Genomic DNA, 20,273 nt, shown 5'->3' on the forward strand with positions numbered 1-20,273 from the left:
TAAATGAAGGTATTTCTCGGTGTTAAGAAGACTTAATATTGGGCCCTAAAACCAAATACGAAAAGGTCCAAACTAATTTTAGTATCTTATCACAAGACGCTTCCCCAGTTTCTTCTTGACTCTGCCGTAATACTGCATCAGAAAGCGGTAAATAACCTGGGTTTTTTTCTGGATGCGCGCCTCAACTGTGCAGAATGCATGAAGCCGAGTGCAATGAGAAATGCTCTTGCCTTTATGCCCTTCAGACATTTCAGAACATATTTCAGAAGCATGTGAAACGGAATCTTCTGCAGTCACTCGTCCTGCAGAATCTCAGTTGTCATGAAACAATCCAAATCGGTGACATTAGTGATAAATTTAGACGGTTAGCAGTAACTATGAGACTCTGTGATTTACGTCTGCATCTTTCGACTGTTTGACTATGTTAGGGTCTCATTCGTTCAATTAAGATGGTAGCGGCAGACAAGTTACGTGACGACCATACACTGTACCTACTACACCAGGTTCTCAGTGTGACGGCCCCTAGTACCTCGCATCACAGGTCAAGTACCTATCATCTTATCATAAACCTCAACACGAAATTTAACAAAAAAAGGCACTTTCTTCTGAGAACCACAAATTATTTCCCCAAAAATTTATAGTCATATCTTTCTCCCAAACAGTGTAGCAAAGCGGGACATCCTCCAGTTTCATTTTTTCTTTTCATTTTTCAGCTAGTCACATCACAGACCATTTTTTCTCCTTTTTGTATTTCTTGTGTTCTGTTACTTCCCCACATTGCTCTATCTCTCCTTCCCTCATCTTTTCGTTCAGGATCACAGTTGCTACGTCTCGCAGTGTGGGTCTATCTGCTTTTGAATCATCACTATTATTCAAGAATTCATAAAACAGACGAACCGTTTCCTTGAGTTGTAGCTATTAATGTTCTAATACGCCTGTAGTAAATATTTCTTAATGTTGGGTTCTATATTGAATGTACGACCTCTTGTAATACATTTGTCGTAAAGGATATTATGACAACACATGAAGAATGTCTAGTTAGATGTAAGAGAGCACCTTGTGACTCTAATCTTGTTGTGAATTAATAAATACTTTTCTGATACTCACGGATGAGATAGGGCAAGTTTTGCGAACTTATCTTTATGCTGATGATATTTCTATTTCAAAGAATACGCCCGTATGTAGATGTATTTGTCATGGCCCATTCATTACTCCTGCTGTTTCATCATTATTTGAAAAAATTCTGAATACTGTATACTTGCTTGTAATAAAATCCAGAGACCAATAACGTTCAACACAATTTATGGTTCCAATGTTCAATGAAAATGTGATTGTAGAAGATAGAGAACTGATTATCGAAGCCGAATAATACTTTACATTTTCTTTAGTTAAATTTAATTGTAAGCTTTACAAATGTTGTTGAAGCTAAAGATTAACGTTTAACTCACACTTTTGGCTCAAACAAGGAATTATCATTGAGACTGAACATGAGGCGCAAATTTTTAGTACTTAATTCTCTCAGAGTAGTCAAAAATAACGACATGGAAAAAATGTTACAGCACTATTCCTGGTGGTGAATGCAGGCTGCTATTCTCCCATGGAGACGATCGTAGAGATGCTGGATGTAGTCCTGTGGAACGGCTTGCCATGCCATTTCCACCTGGCGCCTCAGTTGGACCAGCGTTCGTGCTGGACGTGCAGACCGCGTGAGACGACGCTTCATCCAGTCCCAAACATGCTCAATAGGGGACAGATCCGGAGATCTTGCTGGCCAGGGTAGTTGACTTACACCTTCTAGAGCACGTTGGGTGGCACGGGATACATGCGGACGTGCATTGTCCTGTTGGAACAGCAAGTTCCCTTGCCGGTCTAGGATTGGTAGAACGATGGGTTCGATGACGGTTTGGATGTACCGTGCACTATTCAGTGTCCCCTCGACGATCACCAGTGGTGTACGGCCAGTGTAGGAGATCGCTCCCCACACCATGATGCCGGGTGTTGGCCCTGTGTGCCTCGGTCGTATGCAGTCCTGATTGTGGCGCTCACCTGCACGGCGCCAAACACGCACACGACCATCATTGGCACCAAGGCAGAAGCGACTCTCATCGCTGAAGACGACACGTCTCCATTCGTCGCTCCATTCACGCCTGTCGCGACACCACTGGAGGCGGGCTGCACGATGTTGGGGCGTGAGTGGAAGACGGCCTAACGGTGTGCGGGACGGTAGCCCAGCTTCATGGAGACGGTTGCGAATGTTCCTCGCCGATACCCCAGGAGCAACAGTGTCCCTAATTTGCTGGGAAGTGGCGGTGCGGTCCCCTACGGCACTGCGTAGGATCCTACGGTCTTGGCGTGCATCTGTGCGTCGCTGCGGTCCGGTCCCAGGTCGACGGGCACGTGCACCTTCCGCCGACCACTGGCGACAACATCGATGTACTGTGGAGACCTCACGCCCCACGTGTTGAGCAATTCGGCGGTACGTCCACCCGGCCTCCCGCATGCCCACTATACGCCCTCGCTCAAAGTCCGTCAACTGCACATACGGTTCACGTCCACGCTGTCGCGGCATGCTACCAGTGTTAAAGACTGCGATGGAGCTCCGTATGCCACGGCAAACTGGCTGACACTGACGGCGGCGGTGCACAAATGCTGCGCAGCTAGCGCCATTCGACGGCCAACACCGCGGTTCCTGGTGTGTCCGCTGTGCCGTGCGTGTGATCATTGCTTGTACAGCCCTCTCGCAGTGTCCGGAGCAAGTATGGTGGGTCTGACACACCGGTGTCAATGTGTTCTTTTTCCATTTCCAGGAGTGTATTTTCACTGAATTTCCGATTTACATTGTACTTAAAGAGCACTGAGCGCTGCATACTTTTAGATTCTCTCATTTTATTTTATGAATAAATAATTACAAGCGTTACAAAAACAAATTCTTAGTTTATTCTTCAAAAATGTTGATGGTTTATTAGAATTCACGAAAAAATCTGAATACAACAACAAATCTAATGCAGAAAAGGTTAAACACGTACTTTAGTCAAACTTTCACACTTGTTGCTTATGAGCCAGAGATTTGTAGAATTGTACTCAACTTCAGCCAGCACGCAAACGCCGCTATTTTTCTCTATATATGGTTAATTCTCCGTGACTGTTTAAGAATTTCATTTTTGTTGTGAGTCGCTTTAGTCCATAATACCTGCGTATGCACTATATTGTATTGCCACACGTGACCTCTCCTCAGTAACCACTGGCGCTGATGAAGAATTGTATTATCATATGTTAACGTACAATGACTTATTTATCATTTAACAACACGGGGTAAAGTAGTACCAAATTCTTGCTGTGGCTTAGTCTTTATTCACTTACTACCTTCTTTACTTCTTGGTGATCTGTTACACATTATTGAAGAATAATTCGTGATGCTGCAGTACACCTATAAGAACATGATGCACAACTGATTTTTCTTGCTTGTACATCATTACCAATTATCACTCAATTGTATGTAACAAAAACGTTATCAGATTACTCGGTAAACCAAAAGCGGTGGCGCAGTGGTTAGCAAACTGGACTCGCATTCTGGAGGACGATGGTTCAATCCCGAGTCCGGCCATCCTGATTTAGGTTTTCCGTGACTTCCCTAAATCGCTCCAGGCAAATGACGGGATGGTTCCTTTGAAAGGGCACCGCCGACTTCCTTTCCCATCCTTTCCTAATCCGATGACACCGATAACCTCCTTGTTTGGTCTCTTCCCCCAAACAACCCATCCCAATTACTCGGTAATGATGTACTGGAGATTAATGACTACTGATATCGAAACACTCAGACTTCATGTCTAAAAACCTTGAAAGAAATTGTGTGTAGTATCCGCTACACACTTCCAGTAATAAAATTTAAGAAAGGTTTTCCTCAATTCGCTACTTGCCACATGTTACTCAGGTAATTTCCTTTATTTTATTGTAATCGATGCCTCACATTTTCTCCTAACGTGCTAAATTCGATAAATTTTATTTTCTAACTAGGATTATTTCTCGACACGTATTTATTGTAAGAAATTTCTACACCTTCGATAACAGGTCGTTAAAATTTTAATCTGGACTTCTGTTCACTACTATTACAGCATTTGTCATTTATGTCGACGATAAATAGTGCGGGCTGAATAACTGATTCTCCGTCAAGATACAGGCAAAGGAAGCGCAGCGCAGTTTTCTTACACAGGTATCAAAGACTGGTAATTTACTTAAGGATTTACTTCTCAGACTTATTGCTCGTCTCTCTCCACTACATGTACTGACTATAGGTTTACGAAGCCATTAAACATCCTTAGTCCAGTTAAACTTATTTAGAACAAACTGTCTTGCGATTTGGCCTTTCCCCTCAATAAAGGAGAAGATCTCCGTACACATCCAATGGACTTCGTCATTGTACCAGCACGCTACTTTTAGTTTAAAAGAAAATGCCACTGAGCAATATTATATATTACAGTTGAATCTCTACGGGACAAAGCTACGTCATGAAATAGTTACTCCATTCGGCTAAAAAGTTTCTGTTGGTATTTACTTGTTTTTCACTTTATTTGGTGTCTCCTCCTCACAAAAAGTCATTGCGAAAATATTAGGGAAATTTAATTTTGCTTGACTACACTATTCGTCCCAAAATATTTATGTACCATAAGCTAATGAAAACAAACCAGTTTCAAACGTTTCCGTTCGCGTAGACAGACAGCAAGCGTGTACCCATATATTTTATTAACTGAGAGCATTTATAAAGCAGAACACCCATAGAAGCCTATTAAACTACTTACGTTTCTAAAATTTAAAAATGTAATGAACATTTTAGTTACATACTGTAGACTGCAATATTTTCGTGACGACTGCGTCAAGAAGAAAGCAATAGAAAATTGCATTAGACATGTCATAATGATCAAAAGTGATACAAACGACTAGCACCCTGGCATTCCGACAGGACGCAACTCACGCGATTGTCATGGACAGTCCGTACCAACAAATGTTGTCGCTATTCAACAATTGGAGATTTCGTGAACTATCTCACTTGCTTTATTACACCACACGCCGTAAGATGAACAACGCTACTCCAAGACGAGACAAACTGACTGGGACAGAATGGGTGACTGCGCTGATGCAATAGTGATGACGCATTTCCGCAACTCCGAATATTCGTAAATGCTGAACATTCGATCGAAGGTGTCAAATGTGGCTGGAAACACATCCCAAAACCCTTCATTATCCGTCATGAAACGGCAATAATCAAAAGTACGTATTTAATTATGATCAAATTCAATAGCGTTCAAAGACAGAGGCGTTCCATACGGGTACTACACTCCTGTTCAGAAAAAAAAACAGAAAATCTAGAACGACTAGAGAGCGGACACTGACAGGACATGTACGTTAATATGTTCTGCATAAATGATTAGCATTTAAACCATGTCGGCCAGTGGATCCAAGGTCGACATCGTTATCGCGGCGCAATACCACGTACCGGTAAAATGTGCCTGTGGCTCTCGTTGCCACTATAAAACTAAGGTAATGGATCAGTGTGACTTGAGCAGACGTGCAGGATGCCTCGCAGACGGGTGCGCGAACCATATCGTTAAATCAGTGAGTTTGAAGGGTGCATTATTGACATGAGAGAATGCGATGCATCCATCTTGGAAATTACTGCTCGTGTGGGACGAAATGTTTCGGCAGTGCTATGGGTGTGAGCAGAATGGTTCACGGAAGACCTTAGAACACGACGAGGTGGGTCAGGTTGCACCACCCAAAGCACCACAACCGCCCCCCCCCCCCCCAACCGCCCCACCACCCCTGAGAAGATCGACATCTCGTCCCGTCCGAATGGCATTGCAGGACAGATCTGCATACTCCTCGGCTCTCGCGCAACAGTGTAACACGTCGTACACTATCAGGGATGACAGTGCGTCGCCGTTTATTACGGCATGGGTTACGTGCGTGTCGCCCACTTCTCCACCTACTTATTTACTTTTATTATTTTTTATTTACACGTGAAGTTCCGTAGGACCAAACTGAGGAGAAAATCTCCAAGGTCACGGAACGTGTCAGTACAAGAAATTACAACATGAAGGAATAAAAGATAAAAATAAAATGTTTATGAACCCGAAAAAAGTCAATCCATAAGTTTTAGTAAACGCAATCAACAATACATCAAGAATCAGCTTAATTTTTCAAGGAACTCCTCGACAGAATAGAAGGAGTGACCCATAAGGAAACTCTTAAGTTCCAATTTGAAAGCCCGTGGATTACTGCTAAGATTTTTGAATTCGAGCGACAGCTAATTGAAAATGGATGCAGCAGTATACTGCACATCTTTCTGCACAAGAGTTAAGGAAGTCCGATCCAAATGCAGGTTTGATTTCTGCCGCGTATTAACTGAGTAAAAGCTGCTTATTCTTGGGAAGAAGCTGATATTGTTAACAAGAGATGACAGTAGGGAATATGTATATACAGAGTGAGTCACCTAACGTTACCGCTGGATATATTTCGTAAACCACATCAAATACTGACGAATCGATTCCACAGACCGAACGTGAGGAGAGGGACTAATGTAATTGGTTAATACAAACCATAAAAAAATGCACAGAAGTATGTTTTTTAACACAAACCTACGTTTTTTTAAATGGAACCCCGTTAGTTTTGTTAGCACATCTGAAAATATAAACAAATACGTAATCAGTGCCGTTTGTTGGATTGTAAAATGTTAATTACAGCCGGAGATATTGTAACCTAAAGTTGACGCTTGAGTACCACTCCTCCGCTGTTCGATCGTGTGTATCGGAGAGCACCGAATTACGTAGGGATCCAAAGGGAACGGTGATGGACCTTAGGTACAGAAGAGACTGGAACAGCACATTACGTCCACATGCTAACACCTTTTTATTGGTCTTTCTCACTAACGCACATGTACATTACCGTGAGGGGTGAGGTACACGTACACACGTGGTTTCCGTTTTCAATTACGGAGTGGAATAGAGTGTGTCCCGACATGTCAGGCCAATAGATGTTCAATGTGGTGGCCATCATTTGCTGCACACAATTGCAATCTCTGGCGTAATGAATGTCGTATACGCCGCAGTACATCTGGTGTAATGTCGCCGCAGGCTGCCACAATACGTTGTTTCATATCCTCTGGGGTTCTAGGCACATCATGGTACACATTCTCCTTTAACGTACCCCACAGAAAGAAGTCCAGAGGTGTAAGATCAGGAGAACGGGCTGGCCAATTTATGCGTCCTCCACGTCGTATGAAACGCCCGTCAAACGTGTACCTCACCCCTCATAGTACTGTACATGTGCGTCAGTGAAAAAGACCAATAAAAAGGTGTTAGCATGTGGACGTAATGTGCTGTTCCAGTCTCTTCTGTACCTAAGGTCCATCACCGTTCCCTTTGGATCCCAACGTAATTCGGTGCTCTCCGATACACACGATCGAACAGCGGAGGAGTGGTACTCAAGCGTCAACTTTAGGTTACAATATCTCCGGATGTAATTAACATTTTACAATGCAACAAACGGCACTGATTACGTATTTTTTTATATGTTCAGATGTGCTAACAAAACTAACGGGGTTCCATTTAAAAAAAAACGTAGGTTTGTGTTAAAAACATACTTCCGTGCATTTTTTTATGGTTTGTATTAACCAATTACACTAGCCCCTCTCCTCACGTTCGGTCTGTGGAATGGATTCGTCAGTATTTGATGTGGTTTACGAAATATATCCAGCGGTAGTGTTAGGTGACTCACCCCGTATATTGAGAGGCCAATGTCAAAATACCCAGACTCGTGAACAGGCCCGTTTCTGAGCCAAAAACATCCTTTTAGAATGGGAAGAGTTACCCCAAAATATAATACCATGCGACATAAGCGAATGAAAATAATCAAAGTAGACTAATTTTCGTGTCGAACGACCACTCACTTCAGATACCGTTCGAACAGTAAAAATAGCAGCATTAAGTCTCTGAACAAGATCCTGAATGTGGGCTTTCCACGACAGTGTACTATCTATCTGAACACCTAGAAATTTGAACTGTTCAGTTTCACTAATCATATACCCATTCTGCGAAATTAAAACGTCAGGTTTTGTTGAATTTTGTGCCAGAAACTGTAAAAACTAAGTCTTACTGTGATTTAGCATTAGTTTATTTTCTACAAGCCATGAAGTTAGGCCATGAACTGCACTATTTGAAACCAGGCCAATGTTGCAAACAACATCCTTCACTACCAAGCTACTGTCATCAGCAAAATATTTTAGAGTTACCCATAATACTAGAGGGCATATCGTTTATATAAATAGGGAACAAGAGTGGCCCCAACACTGATCTCTGGGGCACCCCCCACTTGACTGTACCCCACTCGGACCCTACATCACAGCCGTTCTCAACATTGTGAATAATGACCTGTTTATGTCTGTTGCTAAAGTAAGAGGTAAACCAATTCTGAGCTACTCCCCGTATTCCGTAATGGTCCAACTTCTGGGGCAATATTTTGTCATTAACACAATCAAACTCCTTAGTTAAATCAAAAAATATGCCTAGCTTTCGAAACCTTTCCTTTATCCCATCCAGTATGTCACAGAGAAAAGTTGTTAAACGACTTCTAAAACCGAACTGTACATTTGATAGCAAATCGTGTGATATAAAGTGATCAATTATCCTTACATACACAGCCTTTTCAATAACTTTAGCAAACACTGATGGCATAGAAATAGGTTTAAAATTGTCTACATTATCCTTTTCTCCCTTTCTATAAAGCGGCTTTTACTACTGAGTGCTTTAATCGTTCAGGAAACTGACCATCCTAAAGTAAAAATCACAAATATGGCTAAATACAGAGCTAACATGTGCAGCACAGTACTTTAATATTCTGCTAGGCACTCCATCACATCCTTCTTCTGTGATTTAATTATTGACTCAATCACAGAGGAGTATTTTGGACATCGGTCTCGAAAAGGCATTTGCCAAGGAAGTTATATGAATCCCTGTAGAAACTAAATTTTTATTTAATTCCAGTAATGCTCAGAAAATGATTGTTATATACTGTACGTATATCTGATTTATCAGTAATAGAAATATTTTTGCTACTGACTGACTTTATATCGTCGACCTTGTGCTACTAACCAGAGACTTCCTTCACACCTTATCATATGGTTTTAATTTTATGTTGTGAATTATCTATTATATTTGCATACCACATACTCTTTTCCTTCCTAATAACATTTTTAAGCACCTTACAGTACTGTTTGTAATGGTCTACTGTAGCTTGATTGTGACTACTTCTAACATTTTGTTATAACTCCCAGTTTGTTCTACATGGTATCCTTAACCCACTAGTCAGCCACCCGGGCTGCCTATTACTACCAGTACCCTGTATAGAACGTTCTAATGGAAAGTAACTCTCAAAGATCATGAGAAATATGTTAAGGAAAGCATTATATTTATCATATATGTTATCGGCACTATAAAAATCCTGCCAATCTTGCTCCTTGACAAGTTTTAAAAAAACTCTGTGTTGCTATTGGATTAACTTTCCTATATAGTTTGTAATTATATGTGACATTTGTTTGAGTACAATAGCCTTTTAGTGTTAAAATTTGTGCATCATTCATTTGTGCATTCACCCCTTTCCTAACAGAATGCGCATCTAATGATGAAGAATGAATAAAAATATTATCTATGGCTGTGCTACTATTCCCCGGCACCCTAGTTTGTAAAATCACAGTCTGCATCAGATCATATGGATTTAGGAGATCTACCAACATCCTTTTTCTTGCACCATCATATACAAAACTGATATTAAAGTCACCACATATAATTAATTTCTGGTACTTCCTACAAAGTGAATCAAGAACCCTGCCTAGATTGAACAGAAGTGCTCTGAAGTCAGAGTTAGGCGACCTATAAACAACAACAATTAGAAGTTTAGTTTCACTAAATTCAACTGCCCCTGCACAACATTCAAATATCTGTTCAGTGAAGTGCCTTGATACATCTATGGACTCAAATGGAATACCGTTTTCTACGTTCATAGCCACGCCCGCACCTTTCAAGGAATTCCTTGAAAAACAGCCAGCTAATCTGTATTCTGGTAAAGGAGGCTTCTGAATTGTCAAATTATTTAAGTGGCGCTCCCATATGCCAATAATTTCAGAGTCAACATCTATAAGCAGTTCACTAACTTTATCCCTAATACCTCTTACATTTTGGAAAGAAGGTACAGCTCTAACATCAACTACAACAGGATTTTTTCCATGGGTGATCCCACCACCACCCACTGCACTGTCACCTATAAGCTTTGTCAGCCTCCTCTTCCCATACCTATTGAGCTACAGGCTGTGCCTAGTGAAACCCGATCTACTGACAGACCCAACGGGCGTCACTGAAAAGTGACCTATGCCTTCTGCCATCAGCGCCCTCTCCAGCCCCATGTTAACGCGCCTAACAGCCGCATTAAGATGAGGCCGATCATGACGCTGAAACAGTTGCACGAAATGCACATTAGTGCCACCAGTGTGAGTAGTTACCTTTACCAGGTCACCACCTGGATCATGTGTCCCGTCCCTATCAAGACTGTACCCTGCTCCACCCACTGTCACTACCTGATCCTCCTTCGTAAAATTCCTACATAATTGCCCTATGCTGTCAGTCACCTGCGCCAACCCTCCACTAGGCTTCACAATGCTGGTGACCTGGTACTCACTCCCCAACACTCCCTGCAACTGCTGGCTCACATCTCTACCGTGCGAACTACCTAGCAGTAGAACCTTCTTCTTCCTGTTGGACTTTTCAACTGACCAATGCCTCCTAAATGCTGAGGACTACTGCATGTTCCCTACATCTACAGCTACAAGAGGCTTCTCTCCACTCAACTCTGACAGTTGGTCAAATCTATTGCACATACGCAAAGTACAATTGTCTGAATACCTCCTTCTCCTAGCTGCCTTCTTGCCAACTGCCAGTTCCCATTCCCCACCACCCTTCACCCTCCTCAACCAATCTACTTCCGCCTTTGCGCGTTGTAACTGCACCTGAAGAGCACAAATCTTACGCTCCTGCTCCTCTATCAACTTATTTCTACTGTAGATTCTACATTCCCAGGAGAGTATCTCGCTAGAATGACCATTGGCTTCCCCACTGCATTCCCCCCAATGAAAATACTTTGAAAAAATCCCACGTCGTAACCCATTACCCACAAACCTACGACAAAGCCCACACTTCTCACTCATGGTAAACTTTTACAGTTACTGAAAGACACTTTGACAGATGTGCAGAAACATGTATGGAAAGACGTCACTGCAGACAAGAAAGCCATTAGATAGTGTTTTCGGCCGAACCCAGGTTCTGCTTGTTTGAAAATGATGGCTGCATTTTGGTTCGCCATTGACAGCGGAAGTGGCATCCACAGTGACTGCAACTGGTCACGACATACAGCGCCTACTCAAGGCCTTATAGTGTGGGGTGGGGTGCCATTAGGTACAACCACAAATCACAGTTTGTGCGTGTCCATGACACTGTGATCACTGTGAAGTACGCGAATGACATCCTGCGACCCGTAGCCATACCCTTTCTGCACTAAACCCCAGACGCCACTTTCCAGCATGTTGCTGCACGAACAAGTGCCTTCTTTGTACCACAGCATGAGAGCTTTTCGTTGTATCCCACAGATTACCAGACTTGTCGCCAATCGAAAATGGGTGGGACATGGTGAAACGAAGGGTGCAGCGATGTGACCCAATGCTAAACATCACAGATGACCTTTGGAACCAAGTGAATGCAGCATGGATGGCTATATAAAAGAACGCCACTCGCGTCTTATAGGCATTGATGCCATCACTCATGAAACAAGTCATCAGGGTTCACGCGGTCCCCGTGGCTACTATGCAACACGACACATTCTGAGCCGAGGTGGCTGAAATGCTAATGATTTCCGCAGAACGTACTAAACTACATGACCTGTGAATATGAACAGTCTATCTCTAGTCGTTCAAGGTGTTCTATTTTTCTGGACACTAAAAATTATAAAATAAAGTCAGTATCTACCGTACTTAAATAGTCTGTAAAAAAAATTAAATATTCAGGATGATTCCGTGATGATGTTACAAACTTCCAGGGATGATGGAGAAGGGCAAATGTAGCAATTTGAATTAAGGAACCCTAGTCCGGAAAAGACTAGGCGAATGGTAAAACTTACCATCATTATGTATGTGTTTTCATTATCATTGTTGTTTCGTGACGCATAATAACCTCGAATTACTTTTCTTCACCATTCCTGAAATTTTATAACATCACCACGGAATCTCCCTGCATATATAGGGTGTCTCTCTTGCGAGCCGTCAAATATATTTTCTCTGGTGTTTCGCCAGACATTTGCAATTTCTTTGTTGGAACGTGTAGCTAGAGTTATCTCAAACAACTACTATCCATCAGCACATTCTTGTGACTACTAATGTGAAGGGTTTGTTTCTGTTACAAAAAATTACTTTTAAAGTGGAATTTAGCGATGCCATTCGATAGTTTTTGAGCAAGACAGAGTGCAGCAAACAGATAGAAAATGCTTTAAGGCTGGTTCAGCAGAAAAGTAACGTAGAAAAAAAGGAGTCGTGCTGCTAGGTAGCAGTCACGGCAGAAGTGGAGGCCAAATGTGTAGAGTACCACGTCACAAGCATCGTGAACCCTGGCGCCAAGCTTAGCCAGGTGACAGAGAACATAGGTGCCTTTTACAGAGATTTTGATGGAGATGATCATGTACATATAGTAGTAAGTATTATTTTTGTAGTGGGGTATTATTTTTGGGCTGACTGCAGCTACTCATTGAAAAAAAGATATTGCAAATATATGTTGAAAAACCAGAGAAAATGCGCCTGACGACCCGTATGAGAGACACCCTGCATATAAAATTGTGAATCTTGTTCACTCCCTAAATACAATGACGGAAAAAGAATCACAATACCAAGAAACAAGTAATCTAGAGTAATGAAATTTCGGTAATACATTTCACTATGAAACATATTGAAGTGATTAACGCTGCAAGACCACAGGTTAATGTAAGCGTGAGAAAAGCCATTGCAAATGTGACATGTTGGCACATTATTAAACGGTGTGGATGCAGTCATGCAAACGTGCATGCATTGTGTTGTACAGATGCTGGATGTCGCTGTTAGGATGGAGTTCCATGCCTGCTGCATTTGGTCGATCAATACAGGGACGGGTAATGCTGTTTATTGATGACGCTGGAGTTGTCGCCCGATCATGTCCCATATGTACTAGACTGGAGACAGATCTGGTGATCGAGCAGGCCAAGGCAACATGTCGACACTCTGTAGAGATATTGCATTACAACAGCGGTATGCAGGCGAGCGTCATCCTATTGGAAAACACCCCCTGGATTGCTGTTCAGGACTGGCAGCACAACACGTATAATCACCAGATTAACGTACAGATTTGCAGTCAGGATGCGTGAGATAACCACTAGAGTGCTCCTGTTATTCGAAATCGCACCCCAGACCATAACTACAGGTGTAGTTCCAGTGTGTCTCGCACGCAGACAGGTAGGTTGCATGCCCTCGACTTGCCTCCTTCTAAGCACCACACGGTCACCAACGGCGACGAGGCAGAACCAGCTTTCAACAGAAAACACAATACATCTCCACTCCACTCTCCAATGAGATCTCGCTTGACACCACTGAAGTCGCAAACTGTGATGGTTTGGGGTCAATGGAATACACTCTACAGAGCGTCTGGCTCGGAGCTGTCCTTGAAGCAACCGATTTGCAACAGTTGATTGTGTGACTGTGGTGCCAACTGCTGTTCGAAGTGCTACTGGAGACGCAGTACGATGCGCCACAGCCACAACTCCTTCTTGATGTTGCGATTTCTTTCCGTCTATGTCCTCTAAGAGACACATGTGAAATTTGAATCATTTAAATTCAAACACACCAAAATCCTATATGTTTCATGTTTGGTAGCGCCACGTGGCCATCCGGAACCCGTGACCACTGTTGCCAGCAATCATGTGAAATAGCTACATTCCTGACAAGTCTTTCTGCAGTATGGTGGATGGAACATCAAGCTTCTCGTAGCCCTACTACACGCCCTGGTTCAAACTCAGCGGTCTGTTGACACTAGCGTCTTGGTCGCCTTAAAGACATTCTTGACTATCGCCAACTCACCACATCCAATCTCAAGGGTAACTAAGGCTCATAACCGTTACAGGGCGTATTTAAAGCTAACCTGATTTGCATCCGTATAGTGGCGGCAAATTTCAATGGAAGTCATCTTTCTGATGTAGAAACATGCCTACCATCTTTCGTTTATCTCGCACAATTCCTTCTTGATGTTGCGATTTCTTTCCGTCAATGTCCTCTAAGAGACACATGTGAAATTTGAATCATTTAAATTCAAAAGCATCAAAATCCTGTATGCTTCATCCTCCGCAGCTTTTAAACATTTGTTAAAAGATATCCTGCTATAATATAAGACTCTTTGCGTAACCATCAGTTCCATGTTTTCATCCCATGGCAGTAATGCCCTATGCGACGAAGAAGTGTGGCCTTTTTTTTTTACAATTTATTGGCTTTCGGGCCGTGCCCATTCAGTTATCACAACATTAATGTGAATTATGACGATACGAAAGTAAGGACAACGCAACACGCAGTCCCCGAACGGAGGAAGATCTCAGACACGGTCGGGAATCGAATCCGGGCCCCTCTGCTTTTCTAGCCACTCCGCTGACCGTGCAGATACCGAGGCGGAAATGTGGCCGTTTAGCGTTTGTCAGCTATAGCATGTAGCTACACTCGACAACCTGTGTACCATGGAGATTCACATTAATTTTAAGATCACAAAGATTTCATACCTGATACACGCGTCGTTTAATATACACTCCTGGAAATTGAAATAAGAACACCGTGAATTCATTGTCCCAGGAAGGGGAAACTTTATTGACACATTCCTGGGGTCAGATACATCACATGATCACACTGACAGAACCACAGGCACATAGACACAGGCAACAGAGCATGCACAATGTCGGCACTAGTACAGTGTATATCCACCTTTCGCAGCAATGCAGGCTGCTATTCTCCCATGGAGACGATCGTAGAGATGCTGGATGTAGTCCTGTGGAACGGCTTGCCATGCCATTTCCACCTGGCGCCTCAGTTGGACCAGCGTTCGTGCTGGACATGCAGACCGCGTGAGACGACGCTTCATCCAGTCCCAAACATGCTCAATGGGGGACAGATCCGGAGATCTTGCTGGCCAGGGTAGTTGACTTACACCTTCTAGAGCACGTTGGGTGGCACGGGATACATGCGGACGTGCATTGTCCTGTTGGAACAGCAAGTTCCCTTGCCGGTCTAGGAATGGTAGAACGATGGGTTCGATGACGGTTTGGATGTACCGTGCACTATTCAGTGTCCCCTCGACGATCACCAGTGGTGTACGGCCAGTGTAGGAGATCGCTCCCCACACCATGATGCCGGGTGTTGGCCCTGTGTGCCTCGGTCGTATGCAGTCCTGATTGTGGCGCTCACCTGCACGGCGCCAAACACGCATACGACCATCATTGGCACCAAGGCAGAAGCGACTCTCATCGCTGAAGACGACACGTCTCCATTCGTCCCTCCATTCACGCCTGTCGCGACACCACTGGAGGCGGGCTGCACGATGTTGGGGCATGAGCGGAAGACGGCCTAACGGTGTGCGGGACCGTAGCCCAGCTTCATGGAGACGGTTGCGAATGGTCCTCGCCGATACCCCAGGAGCAACAGTGTCCCTAATTTGCTGGGAAGTGGCGGTGCGGTCCCCTATGGCACTGCGTAGGATCCTACGGCCTTGGCGTGCATCCGTGCGTCGCTGCGGTCCGGTCCCAGGTCGACGGGCACGTGCACCTTCCGCCGGCCACTGGCGACAACATCGATGTACTGTGGAGACCTCACGCCCCACGTGTTGAGCAATTCGGCGGTACGTCCACCCGGCCTCCTGCATGCCCACTATACGCCCTGCACATACGGTTCACGCCCACGCTGTCGCGGCATGCTACCAGTGTTAAAGACTGCGATGGAGCTCCGTATGCCACGGCAAACTGGCTGACACTGACGGCGGCGGTGCACAAATGCTGCGCAGCTAGCGCCATTCGACGGCCAACACCACGGTTCCTGGTGTGTCCTCTGTGCCGTGCGTGTGATCATTGCTTGTACAGCCCTCTCGCAGTGTCCGGAGCAAGTATGGTGGGTCTGACACACCGGTGTCAATGTGTTCTTTTTTCCATTTCCAGGAGTGTAGATGTACACAATATTTACCACTGATGATGAGCTACATGCCCAAATAAGATGTCTGAATCAAATATGTTTATGTGAAGTTCATGGTGTAGTGCAAACTGTCTTTTAATAAAAAAACATTAGTCAGGCATTCTGTAACACATTAAAAGCTATAGTATGAAGCCATACGCTAAGTCTAGGTAACACACATTACTATCGAAACACATGCTGCACCAACCTCATTACTGGATGAACTAGAAGGTAAATCTCCACTAAAGTGAATACCCACCCATAAATTAGTATGCGAAACACACCACGTTAAAATGGAAGACTCCGTCATATGTACAGCACAAACACCACTAACAGACTATTACCAATCACTGTAAATGACCCCCAAGATATCTCCGCAAACCTGACTTTTGAAATCTAGATCATGCAGGTACGCGAGTCAAAGATAACTAAACGCACTGATGAAGTTCACAACGTAATTGCGCAAATATGCTATTTGGGCCTTGTTTTGAAGACTAGAAATCGCGGACACCTTGAAGCAGATCGGAGTCGGTCTGCAGTGTCACAAGATACGAAACCTTAAGACTGTAGCGACGTCTCCGCGAAACAGCTGATATTCAACGTAGGTCATATCAAGTTAGCACAGCAGAGTCCTCTTCGACAGCTGAGTGATGCCGGCACGGTAGCTCAGCGTGTTCTGTCAGAGAGCTGGCTGGTCTTTGTATTAAAAAAAAACTGAGTGAAAAGATTAACAACGAACTTCAACGGATGTCATGTGACGTCCGCTACGAACAAATACAACGAACAAAAAAAAAGCGTGTTTAGTCAGAGAATGAGCTGCCCTCTGTAATTAAAAAGAACTGAGTTAATGGATCGACGATGAACTTGAACAAGCGTCATGGGACGTGCGCACCGAACAAATAGAACGAACAAAGAAGAAAAAAAAGGTGGTCAGTGCGGCGGAATGCCATGCAAATGAGCCCGGGTTCAATTCACAGCTGGGTCGGAGATTTTCTCCGCTCAGGGACAGGGTGTTGTGTTGTCTTCATTATCATAACCTCATCCCCGTCGACACGCAAGTCACCGAAGTGGCGTCAACTAAGAGGACTTGCACCAGGTGGGCAGTCTACCCGACAGAAGGCCCAAGCTACACGATATTTCACTTTTCAACACAACAGAACCGATATCTTCATGTAATCGAACGACGGAATCAGAGGCTTCTGCAAGATAATTGCCTGCAGAGGTAACTGCTGCCTCAGATTAGTAATTTTCCGACAAATCGTATATCGGAGGGTTAAAGCACAGTGTCTTTATGTCAGAATTCTGGCTGTGAGCATCTCATTGAACGCAGAGTGGAGAAAAACCCGTTTATTGTGAAGTCAGGCGGATCTGAATTGGAGTAAGTGCTCCTCAAAGGCAAATGCCGTTGTGGTTTGCAGAATTCAGTACATTCACGGAAACATCGTGGAAAAACGCCAGTTGGTGGAAATGGGCATCTTTGTAGGGGAAGACATCATGGTGTGTGAATGAATGGAGCTTCACATCTTCATTGGTGATGGTCTATTCGTTTATTCCTAGGCAAAAGAGAGTTGAGTTTCTGTAGTGACACTGCGAGTTTTCACAGACGCAGAGGGTCCAGCCTTTCTCTTCGTTGATATTAATGTCCATCCGCATCGAGCTTCTATCACGGGTAAATGTCCTGATAGTAAAGGTTTCCACCAGGTGGATTCGGACGAAATGTCCTTTCTCTTATTCATTGATACTTGGCACGTTGCGCGAGCTACAGAGCAAACACTTCGGAAATTTACCAGTTTTGTCCAAGATTGAACTTTTATTACTGATATGCAGGATGGATCAGGAGGAAAGGTACATGCTTTGAGAGGCGATACTATTAGCGATTCTGAACAAGAAACTTCTTATGGACATGTAACCTGTCCCAAATGGTTTCCAACATAGAACACGTTTAATGTACATTGTTATTTATGTTCTGTTTTGTTCAGTCTAGTGTCATTGTTTACAACGTACAATAGCAGTGTAGAGGAATTCGAGAGGAGCATTATGATACCGAACACTTGTGGGCTATCAAGTCGCGAAACAACCTCAAACGGGCCTAAGGAAATTACCTAAGCTACAGCGCATGTGCGTTGCGCGAAAATTCCAGTATTCTCTTGTTTTCTTCACGCAAACTATTTGTCCTACAGAAAAAATGAAAAGGACCTTATTGATAGAAAATTTTGTGTAATTTAATTTTGTACTGCGATACCGTAGTTTTCAAGTTGTCCAAGGATAAAATACACTCCTGGAAATTGAAATAAGAACACCGTGAATTCGTTGTCCCAGGAAGGGGAAACTTTATTGACACATTCCTGGGGTCAGATACATCACATGATCGCACTGACAGAACCACAGGCACATAGACACAGGCAACAGAGCATGCACAATGTCGGCACTAGTACAGTGTATATCCACCTTTCGCAGCAATGCAGGCTGCTATTCTCCCATGGAGACGATCGTAGAGATGCTGGATGTAGTCCTGTGGAACGGCTTGCCATGCCATTTCCACCTGGCGCCTCAGTTGGACCAGCGTTCGTGCTGGACGTGCAGACCGCGTGAGACGACGCTTCATCCAGTCCCAAACATGCTCAATGGGGGACAGATCCGGAGATCTTGCTGGCCAGGGTAGTTGACTTACACCTTCTAGAGCACGTTGGGTGGCACGGGATACATGCGGACGTGCATTGTCCTGTTGGAACAGCAAGTTCCCTTGCCGGTCTAGGAATGGTAGAACGATGGGTTCGATGACGGTTTGGATGTACCGTGCACTATTCAGTGTCCCCTCGACGATCACCAGTGGTGTACGGCCAGTGTAGGAGATCGCTCCCCACACCATGATGCCGGGTGTTGGCCCTGTGTGCCTCGGTCGTATGCAGTCCTGATTGTGGCGCTCACCTGCACGGCGCCAAACACGCATACGACCATCATTGGCACCAAGGCAGAAGCGACTCTCATCGCTGAAGACGACACGTCTCCATTCGTCCCTCCATTCACGCCTGTCGCGACACCACTGGAGGCGGGCTGCACGATGTTGGGGCGTGAGCGGAAGACGGCCTAACGGTGTGCGGGACCGTAGCCCAGCTTCATGGAGACGGTTGCGAATGGTCCTCGCCGATACCCCAGGAGCAACAGTGTCCCTAATTTGCTGGGAAGTGGCGGTGCGGTCCCCTACGGCACTGCGTAGGATCCTACGGTCTTGGCGTGCATCCGTGCGTCGCTGCGGTCCGGTCCCAGGTCGACGGGCACGTGCACCTTCCGCCGACCACTGGCGACAACATCGATGTACTGTGGAGACCTCACGCCCCACGTGTTGAGCAATTCGGCGGTACGTCCACACGGCCTCCCGCATGCCCACTATACGCACTCGCTCAAAGTCCGTCAACTGCACATACGGTTCACGTCCACGCTGTCGCGGCATGCTACCAGTGTCAAAGACTGCGATGGAGCTCCGTATGCCACGGCAAACTGGCTGACACTGACGGCGGCGGTGCACAAATGCTGCGCAGCTAGCGCCATTCGACGGCCAACACCGCGGTTCCTGGTGTGTCCGCTGTGCCGTGCGTGTGATCATTGCTTGTACAGCCCTCTCGCAGTGTCCGGAGCAAGTATGGTGGGTCTGACACACCGGTGTCAATGTGTTCTTTTTTCCATTTCCAGGAGTGTACAAAACCGTCATTAAAGATGTTTTATCTCGGAAACCATTCGGTATAGGGCATATGTCCCTATGAAATTTTTTGTCCAGCATCACCAATACTAAAACCCCTCGAAGCATGTACCTTTCCTCCTGACTCACCCTGTATTAATCACTTCCTGCAGTCTGCTCCTTCGCCTACTGAGCCACAGCAATCTATGACACTTTGCACTTCGTAAACTTAAGAAAAACTCTTTCTTTGATTTACTCTGTTATCAGTACCAAGAATTCGAGTTA

The sequence above is a fragment of the Schistocerca americana genome, chromosome X, assembly GCF_021461395.2.
Source record: "Schistocerca americana isolate TAMUIC-IGC-003095 chromosome X, iqSchAmer2.1, whole genome shotgun sequence".
In the NCBI taxonomy this organism is placed as follows: domain Eukaryota; kingdom Metazoa; phylum Arthropoda; class Insecta; order Orthoptera; family Acrididae; genus Schistocerca; species Schistocerca americana.